Here is a 10,554-nt window from a genome sequence, read left to right on the forward strand (position 1 = left end):
GTAAAAATATTTTTTTCTCTTATTTTCCAAATCTAATTAACCAATCATAGTTGTCATTTTGACCAGAATTTTAGGGGTCAATTTTTTTCAAACACAAATAAATCATATACTTCTTTGACTTAAACTTATCTTAATGAATAAAAATTAAGAATAGGAAGCATTAAGAATTTTGAAATTTGTAAAAATTAAAATTGTGGCAACTCTGCAACTAAACCAGTCATTAATATTTTTAAATTTGCAGAACTTTGAGTTATAAGAAAGCTATATCAAAAAACAATATATATATTTGTAAATTTTAAAACCAACATTTGTAACAACCAGCACTGTTACAACCGCATCAGGTTTCTCCTCTTGGCATTGGACTTCAAAGATTTTCTCTTCTTCTGCGCTTTCACCTGGTTGGGTGGGATGTTCTCCTTGTTGCAAACGTCACAAACCGATGACTGGTGGTCGCACTTGAGCTGCTTCACTTCTTTCTTCTCAACTGTTGTCACAACCTTGCTCTTCTCACTAGTAGTTGGGGTTGGGATGTAGTTGAGGAGGTCTTCGCTCATTGTGTTTAAAACGCTTGATCCGGAAAAGAGCACCATTCTAGTGTTTGTTCTTAAACTTAAAATAAATCTGAAAAAACGTGAGCATTGTTAGTTTGTTGGAATTGTAATGGATGACTCATTTGAATTTGGTCTTTTTTGAAATATATTTTTGTGTTTTAGGTTTCTAAAGCATAAAAAAAAATTATTATATATTTAAACATTTAAATATGCTAAAATTTAGAAAAAAATATTTTGATTCAAAATTCTCAACATATGTTGTTATTACCAAAAATTTAATATTATTATAGCTTTGGATACTCTTATATCACTTTGTCATTTCAAAACATGGCAAGTTAATATATTACAGTTTTGTACATTATTAGAAGACTATACTAAATTAAATATTAAAGATAAATTTGATACATGACAAAATTTTAGTTTCATGTTAAAAAAAAACGTAAAAATTTTATTATAAATTTAGAGTGAAACAATGGACAGTTCAATAGAAAAGTGGTAGATACAACAAATGTGTACTAAAAGCATATTATTATTTTCAATTAAGAGATCAAAACAGTAGAACAATTTAGACTTTTTTAGATAACTGGCATTTAAGTATATTTCATAACAATTAAAAAGATTTTTCACTTTTGTCAGATTATGAGTTTCTATAAATGTTAAGATCATAAGAAGACCCAATTTATTTTACAAAATGTAATATAAGAAAGCTTAAAATACCAAACAATATGATAATTTAAATCAAGTTGAACAAAGTCAGCTTTGTAATAAAATTTCAAATAAAGAGGTGTATAAACACATCTCATTTTACATGGCCAATGGTTTTGAATTTTTTTAATACTGCATGAAATTTACTTCCACCAACTTATTTTAACTAGTGTACTCAAATTTTTTGAAATATATTTCTTTCATGATTTGTAACAGTTTTTAATCAAACAAAATTTGGAAAAATCAAACAATATATATTAAATAAAAGCTTAAAGACATTTAAGCCTATAAAAGATCGTTTTGTGAGTTTGTAAACAGTTGCATAAAACTGTAGGGAAACTTATATATTTAAAAAAATTTAAATAGTTAACCAGTCTGTGAATTTCATTAGGAACCTATTGAACTTTCAACTTTTTATTGAATATAATTTAAAAGTTGAATAAAATATTTTACTATGATTTAAAATTGGTAAAATACACCTTAAAGCTTTGTTAAAAGTACAAATAAGACAAAAAAGTGTATTGAATTTAACTTCCTTCCACCATAATGGCTCTGATCTTTAAAGTAAACTGTTTGTAAAATATAATTCTACACATTAGTTACAAAAATAATTGTATTTTTAGAATCTTGTGAAGAACCAATTGAACTTGAATACTTGAAAAAAAAAACAAAAAAATATTTAAAGCATACTTTTATAATTATACCAAAAGACTTCTAATTAAAAGTTAAATTTTCAATAAGCATAAAAAAAACAAATTCAAGGAAAAATCCAATATTGTTTATAAATTTGAAAAAACTTGGGAAATTAAGAAAATTGAAAAGCCAGACTATTAAAGGCATAAATTTTTTAAGTCTTCAGCATACAAAAATTTATTTCATGACTAAAAATGTGAATCAAATTGGAAAACTAAATTCTAAAACTTTAAGACTAGTTTTTTTTCTTTCAAAACTACTATACTTAAGTTTTAATTATTTTTTTATAATCAAAAGCTAGCTTGTTTATAACCAATTACAAGAAATTTGAACCTAAATAATATAAATGTTACTTAATGTGTAAACATGCATGAATTTGATATAATTATATGTAATAAGATATTAATTAAGGAGAAATTGCTTTTATTAATAATTTTCAATTCAAATACTGATAAAGGGTATGGGGGGTCAAACATTTTTATACTAAAAATAACATTAGCTTTTATATGAAAGCTTTAAGTAGAAACTACAAGCAAGTTTTTAAGGAATTGAAATTCTTATTCAAATTTTGAGAGCTTGTATTTTTGTAAAAAGTTTCTGATACAAACGTATGGACTGCAAACTTTTTGGGGTCAATTTTCTCAGAAATAAAAAAAAACACTAAAATCTATCTTCTTCTTCATTTTTTGAGCTAGAGACCTCAAACTTTCCTTTCATAACTTAAAGACTTTTAATGTTGCAACTTAAAAAATATTATAAATTTTAAATGTTAGAAAAAATAAATTAATAATAAGTTTTTTTCTTAATATTTTTTCAAAACTATAAAAAATCCTAAATTTATTCTTTATTTAAATTTAATAATAGACTTTCTGTGAAAATCTGAAATATATTGCTAAAAGGTTTTTAATGGAATAGTAATTTTTTGAGTTTTTGGCCTGTGCCTTCCATTAGGAACATATTGAGGTCACCGACTTTGAACGCTTGTATCTAAAAAAAAACTTTTTATTTTTTTAGCTGTTAAAAAATTCTGATAGCTCAAATAAAACTGTATACAATAAGATCAACTTGTAAAAATCAAGATGGATTAAATAAATCTATTAAATAAAACTCAAGAAAAAACTTAAAAAGGGGTGATTTTTTTTTCAAGTTTTATTTTTTAAGATTTATATTTTTAAGTTTTATTTTTTTATTTTTTATTTTTTAAGTTTTATTTTTTTTAAGTTTTATTTATCTTAAGTTTATTCTTTTTAAGTTTTTTAAGTTTATTTTTCAAAATAAAAAACTTTCCTTTAGTTAACTATCTAGCATAAGTAATAGATTAGCTCTAAACTTTTAAAACAACTAGAGACATAAACTTTTGATAAAACAGTCTAATGATTTCTAGTATACACATTTCATAAGGAGCCTATGGAACTCACAAACTTAATTCTCAATATCTTTTACATCTATAAAGCTACTTTGAATTTCTTAAAACTGTAAAAAGTGTCTGATAAATAAGACACAACTCTAAAAAACAAGGTGGACTCTCTTTGGTCTTTATTCAGACATAGTTACATTTTATTGCATTATGGCTTACATTCTTAGTGGAAAAAAGATAATTGGATGGAAAAAATATTAGCTAAAATTATATCAAGTTATCTGGAGATTACAAGAAAATAAAAATAAAAAATTAAAACAAACCAAGAACTGAAAAAAAAAGTTTATGAACCTCAAAAACCCATAAGTACAAAAAATAGAAGTAGGACTTAATAATAATTCTTTTTGATTAGTATTAGATTAGTCTTAAAAGCTAGCTCGACGTTTAAGAAAATAGCCAAAGTAATCTAAGATTTTCAGTTCAAACTAGCTTAATCTTATAAAAATTTGGAGCTAGTTGAGTTAACTTAAGTAGTTTACGTATATGGTAAACCTAAATCTTTAGTCAGCCTGAGTACTGAAAAAATAAATATACCAGGTTCACCTGAATAGACTGAGCATGTGGTAACCCTGTTTTTTATAGTTTATAGCAAGAATCAAAAAAACTCCTAAGAAATTGTTAGGAACTATTAACTCATGCTTAATTCAATTAAAAATTAACTAAAAATACTATTTACTTATTTGAAAAAAATGCTTTTAAACTAATTTTTTAATTTTCATGATAGTATAAAACGAATTTAGTTGTAAATGTAATCAAAGACTATAGTAACAACTAGAAAAATTAAACTTTCACTAATTGAGATATTAACATTTGAAAATTATCTTAAGAAGTCTTATTTTTGTACGTTTTTTTTACTAAAATATTAAATACTTTATCCAAGATACCTGTTTATTAAAAAATCACATGTACATAGTATTTAAACATCTTTAAGTAACCAAATCCAAGTTATTTAGTAGCTTAAATAAACAATCCTTGCCTAGTAGCTTTTCTAATTAGTTAATTATATGAGTAATTGATAATAATTAGTTAATTAGATTAATAAACAAAACATAAACAACTTGCTTTAGAGATGCTCTAAAGTTCATGAAAACATGGCGCGGAAAGGTACTTGAAGTTGGATTTCCATGGTAGCCCTCTTGAAGACAGTTATGAATGAAGAAACCAAAATTTTCAAAAACCTAACGGTTCAATGGTCATACAAAGTGGAATTAGTTGTTTTCGGCTAACCGCGAAATTCAAATTTATATAACATTATACAACATCAAAACCAAAATTTTAAATATATAACTTATTGTTTACTTCAAGCAAAAGTTTATCAGACTAAGTTTTCTTTAAATTCCTAGTAATAAAGACTATATTTTTTTCCTTAACACGATACAATAGTTTTAAATTCTTCAAAACTTGTAGAGTTTGATTTTTTTTAATGTATTAAATTTTAAGCACGAAAACCGGCCTACCTAGTTTTACTATATACTATAAATTAAGTCTTCCTCGCTTCAAATTATTTTTTTACTTATATAAAGTAATAGTTGTATGTAGTTTTAAGAGGTTTTAAAAACATCAAGACTTATAACAAATAAACTGAATTCTAGTGTTATTTAAAAATAATATTATGCTTTAATTGGTGGTTTAGCTACTTCTTAATATTTAACCAATTTAGCTAATTATAGTTTTTTGATTAAATTATCTCTTTAAAATGACGTAATTTAAAGTAACAATAAGGTTTTAAGTTATGTACAAAGCTTTGGAATTCGTCAGATTAAATGATAAATAACACTCATACTGCTTTTCTTTGTCATAACAATATGATAATTTTTTCGTATAACAATAAGGTTAAAGTCTTAATGTCTTTATTTGATGAAGCGTAGTGCTTTTATTAACAATTTAATTTTACTAACATGATACTTATTTCCATTCTTCAAACGATCTTGCAATACTTGATTGTCTATATATAATTAAAACTTATTTCAATTTTTAGGTCAAGTTCTGTCTAGAAGTTTTTTGATAAAACGCACAAACAATAAGTATTAAAGATGAAAATTAGTTTAAAATGCTGTTTAAATTAATACAGTATAGTTCTATAAAAATATTTTTAACGGGTTTGTGTAATTTATCAAAAGTTTTATCTTAAATAAACTTTTATGTAAACTAATTGACTTGGTAGTAGAAAATTTAAATAAAACAGTTTTAAAATCCTCTTGAAAACTTACAAAGACTTTTAAACTAAACAGATACGTAGTAAAATAAATTAACTGTTTTATAAGCTTAACTATATACTTTTTCACTAAAACATAAGTCATTATAAACAAACTCTAGTACAAAAAGTAAATTGTTTTTAATTGTTTTGTATTATGAGATTTAATATAAACATCCAAGCATTATTGTGTGTCCTAATGGCGTAGAGTTGATAATGACGACTTTAAGCTGAATGATGTAAGATAAAAACCCAGTAATAAAAAAGCAATTTTGAAGAAGTACTGACTAACAGGAAAAATTTGAAGGATAATTTATGATATCAATTTTAAATGTCCCTACTTTATCACTTTAAGATAAAAACTAAAAAACTCAATGAAAAAAGAAACGTGAAAAAAATTGACTAACAATGGGTTTTGATAAAAAGTTTTATCAAGTGTATTTTATTTTTTAAGTCCGAAATATTAAATATAAAACTGTTACTCAATTCAAAAGTAATATTTTGAATTTGTATATTATCGACATCAAAAAAAAAAAAAACTTTTCTAGTATCTTAGCTAGTTCAGTTTTGGATGAATTATAATAAACAAAAATATAAAAAATAAATAAAATTTTAGTTATTGGATTTTAAGTTTTGGACAAGACGTTAAACTTTACTCGAGTAGAGTACGACAAAATAACCAACATGTTTTTTATCACTCGGTCCTTTGACAGATTTATGTTTGAGCTTTAAAATACTACAATTTTAGATTAAAAAGATTTTTAGTATTAAAATTGATAACAGTTTATTATAATTTTAATATTAATATAAATTAAGTATTTCTAGAACGTATATTTATATATGTATAATATATATACAATTTATCAAGTAAATACGATTTTAAAAATTCAAGAACATAGATAAATAAAATCGTATTTTTTTAAATCGCATTTTTCTAATAAATTATTTAAAAGTCCTTTAAGTGGGCTGTGTAGAAAGTGATTAAGTTTAAATAATCACCGTATTTTCTATACGACATATATAGTTTACATTAATAATTATATTAATTTATAATAATATATATATGTTAATAGTTTTTTTTTTCAAATTTTGGTCAATGCTGTTCGACAAGTTAAATTGAAGCTTAATATTTATTTAACTATATAATAAACAATAGTTTAATACACCTGTTTCGTAAATGAGATATTTCTATCTCATATATTCCTTAATAAAACTAAAGTTTGTTAAACATGTTTTACAATACTTATAAGTTTTTTAAACTCTAAATTTCTGCAAAACACGTTGAATAAACTAAAGCTTTACTAAGGCATATGTGACCTAGAAATATATTATATACGAAACAGCTGTATAAAACTGTTGATTATTATAATTAAGTAAATAAATATATACAAATAAGCAATTTTTTAAGTTTAGATATATATTTATTTAAGCATTCTAATTTATTATTATTATGTTACTATGTTTTAAACACATTAATTAGAAAAAAAAATAGTAGAAAATGAAACCATTTATTAAAACATCCGATTTTTAAGTTTAACAGTTCTTATGAGTATTAGTTTTCCTAATCTATAAGCTTTATTAATCTAGTGAATAAATTAATTAATTTGCTTATATATTATCCTTAATTCCTACTATTCTAAGTTTATTTATATTTATCTAATATCTAAAAAGTCATCATAGTTATTATTTCATTATAAAATAATTTATCTAAGAAGTTATATGTGTTTGAAAACATAATAAGAACTTATCTCTTGAAAAAATCAAAACTTAATTTTATAAAGGAGATAAATCGCGTTCTTTCGATTTTTTAAAGATTGAAATTAAAATACTTAATGAGTTAGTTAAAAGGAAAGTTTATTAACAAAAAATAAACTTAGATCTGTGGTTGTTGAAATAAAAAAAAACTTTAAATTTCAAGAGCATATAAAAAAGTCGTAATTAAATAGTACTATACACAGGATTAAAATTTGAAAAACAAAGGTAATGTAATATTATCAATATATAATAATTGTTATTAATGTAGATTTTGTTTTGTGAATTACAAATAAGTTAAAAAAATTCGTGTAAATAAGGTTTTCACTGTAAATTTAGAATCTGCTACCTTGAACTCTATTTCATAGTGCTTTTCTGTTTTTTATTTTTTCTTCCATTGGCGGTTTTTATACAATCATACCCAAAATGGCTTCGTATTGTGTGAAAATTGTAGAAAATTTTTGAATTTTTTTTCCCAATTTTATTATTTTTAATGTGAATTATTATTGGTTCAAGATACATAGAACGTTTTGTATTTTGTATCTATATTTTGATAAACTTTAAAAAACTTATGTAAAACGTTTTGGTTGTAAGTCTTTTTAGAAAAAAAGCTTAATACAATTTAATTTTTTAGGTATAATAAAAAATACATTTTCATTCGTGTAATTTTTATTATTAGGTGGTACAACTTTTAAAAGATATTGTACATTTACTAAGTATAAGATTAGGTATGCGTCTGTTATTCAAAATTATTTTGAAAAAATCACTGTTGTAATATTTAGCTTAAGTTTACCGGCTTATAATTACAGCATTTAGTAATATATTATCTAATTACATAAATTTTTTTTAAATACTAACTATATGTTACTTAACCTTAAATAAATTTTATCTCTATGGTATAAATTACATTAGTCAAAAACTCTATAAGGTTAAAAATGACTAATTTAAAAAAACAGTTATAGATCGTTATAAAAGCCCTTCGCGTATTTTTGATAATTGTATAAACTTAATTTTAGGTCAAATATTCAAAGATTTTTGTGTTGATGGGATATGTCTGTATCAAAATTGTTTATATAAAAACATACTTACAAGTATTTTTATTTTATACAGAAAAGCTTAAATAAAAAAGTTTACAAAAAGTTTTCTTAAAAATGAATAATGACAGTTGAGCAAAATTAAATATTAAATTCTCATATATCAGATTAGTACAATTTAAACAGCTTTAGTAAATTAGTTATTTTAAGTATAAAGTTTTATTTTTCTATATTTTTTAAGGGTGTTAACGTATCTGGTGCGCCAAATTTATACGGCGTATTTTTTACCTTAGAGATTTTGAGCAAATTAAGTAAAATAAAATTTTTTAAAAAGAAGTATTTAAAAAGGTTCGCTCAACTTTCCTATTAGTATATATTATATTAGTACCTATTATATAACTAGTTTATTGTAATTTTGATGAGTTAAAAAAAATTTAATGCACAGATTTAAAATTACATAAACAAGTAAAACTTTTTTTAGAAAGACCGGCCGGTAATTTTTTTTCTGGCAAATCTTTCCCGCCGAATAAAAAAAAAATCCTACCCCTACTACATCATAAATATTATTTCTATACGCTTTCATATTGCATAAATATTCTGAACTTTAACATATTTTTATAGCTTTACAATTTTATGTAATAATAGCATTATTGTTGAAATGTTTACTTAGCTTTTATGTGCAATTTGTTGCAACAAAACTTTGCAACAGTAGTAGTAATTAATTTGAAACGTAAATATTTACACAATATGACATTTCACACTGCTTATATAGTTTAATTAGAACAAGCAAACATGTAGTTAGCTTCTTTGAAGTTATTAATAGTTTTCTAAAAATAAATCCCAGTAAGTATCTTGAAGACAAAATTAATTTGGTTAGTTAATGTTTGTTTAAAAAAAAAAGATTAAAGTTGAAATTATGCATCATTTAGTACCAACATATTTACTATGTATGAACTACTAAAAGTTTTTCAATTGATAATAGTATCATTTTAAATACTAATATATTTTTGTTGAAAACGGTTAAAAAGTATTTCAAAAATCAAACTCATAAACCAACAGGAACGACCTTTATCACCAACTTTTATCTCATAGTTTGAAACCGTTTATAATTCTCGGACCAAACTTAACTAAAAACTACTTGTGGGCAAGTTTATAGACAAAGTCTTTTGCAGATAGTAGTACTTGGTAAGTTTTTTAGAAAATATAAAATAAAATTCAAAAACAAAACCCTAGTAAACTAACTTTTTGTGAAGCACCGTTGTTTGCTGAATTTTATTTTAATGTCATTTTTGTGAAGTTAAATCTAAAAAAAAATACGCTACATTCACAACTGCAGACCGTGAATTTTTCTGACTACCAGCTCACGGGATAGAGTCTTTGATCCCTGAGTAAAAACTCTGAAACTTTATTATTATTAAAAAAAAGACCACTTTCTATCTTGCTTTAAATTGTTTTTTCAATGCAGGTCCAGGGATAATAATAAACAATAATTCGGGAAGTAACCAATCGCGACTTTAAGGGATACATAAAATTCAAGTTCCATAAGTTTAAATTTTATTAACAATTTTTAAAGTTTTGAATTTTTTATCTCAAACAAAAACTTATAATTACATAAGTTAAAACTTACTACAAAGTCTAAAATTGAATAATTAAGACATTGTTTGTAAAGAAAAATTTAGAAGGGATTAAAAAGAGTAAATTGTTAAATCAGTCATTTTTAGTAAGTTTAAAAACCTATTTCAGCGGTTTTTAAACAAAAAAAAAACAGAGCAAAAAACGTACTAGAAGGTCTTATTAACAAAGATAATGATAGTAAAATAAAAACGGTCTAAAGAAATAATTACCAATAGCTCAGAATTATCAGAAAATAAAACTCGGGAACTTGAGTTGTTAGAACTTGAACCTTACCTGAAGTAGTTGGTACAAAAGAAACTTCTAGAATATATTGCAAAGGACTACAATAAGTCCACACTCTTAGTCTCCCCACACCACAACACCCATATTACCAAGGTCAACTGCCTCAAGAAGCCCAAGCTTGACCTGCTTCGTAGAGATGCTTGGTGAAGGCAAATTATCAGGGAATGCAGGAAGTGCATTCGTTTCAAGAAGCGACGATCACAAACTAGCAGTTCAAGAAGCCATTTAAAACAGTTGAATTTGTGGGTAAATTAATTAAAAACTTACATCATCATTAAAATTTAAACTTCT

This window comes from Thalia democratica, chromosome 8, assembly GCF_965202585.1.
Source record: "Thalia democratica chromosome 8, ktThaDemo2.hap1.1, whole genome shotgun sequence".
Taxonomy (NCBI): Eukaryota; Metazoa; Chordata; class Thaliacea; order Salpida; family Salpidae; genus Thalia; species Thalia democratica.